Source organism: Rhagoletis pomonella, unplaced genomic scaffold (genome assembly GCF_013731165.1).
Source record: "Rhagoletis pomonella isolate Grant_MI unplaced genomic scaffold, Rhpom_1.0 Rhpom_scaffold_00001, whole genome shotgun sequence".
In the NCBI taxonomy this organism is placed as follows: Eukaryota; Metazoa; Arthropoda; class Insecta; order Diptera; family Tephritidae; genus Rhagoletis; species Rhagoletis pomonella.
In genome coordinates, this window is record NW_023458555.1 from 64,412,130 (window position 1) to 64,412,343 (window position 214).

Sequence of the window (214 nt, forward strand, 5' to 3'; positions counted from 1 at the left end):
ACTGTTAGCCCCCATCACGTCAGGTACGAGGTCATGTGAGGGTCAAATAGGACAAAAAATTTATTCAATACAAATATTTTTTTTTGGTTTTTGTTGTCGCTAAATCCAAATATGGGGTTCCCTTGATTCTTCAAGGTAATATAGAGGTCATGCCAAGGTCATCCCAAGGTCAATTCAGAAAAATTTTATTTCACTTTTCAGGTTTATTCGCATT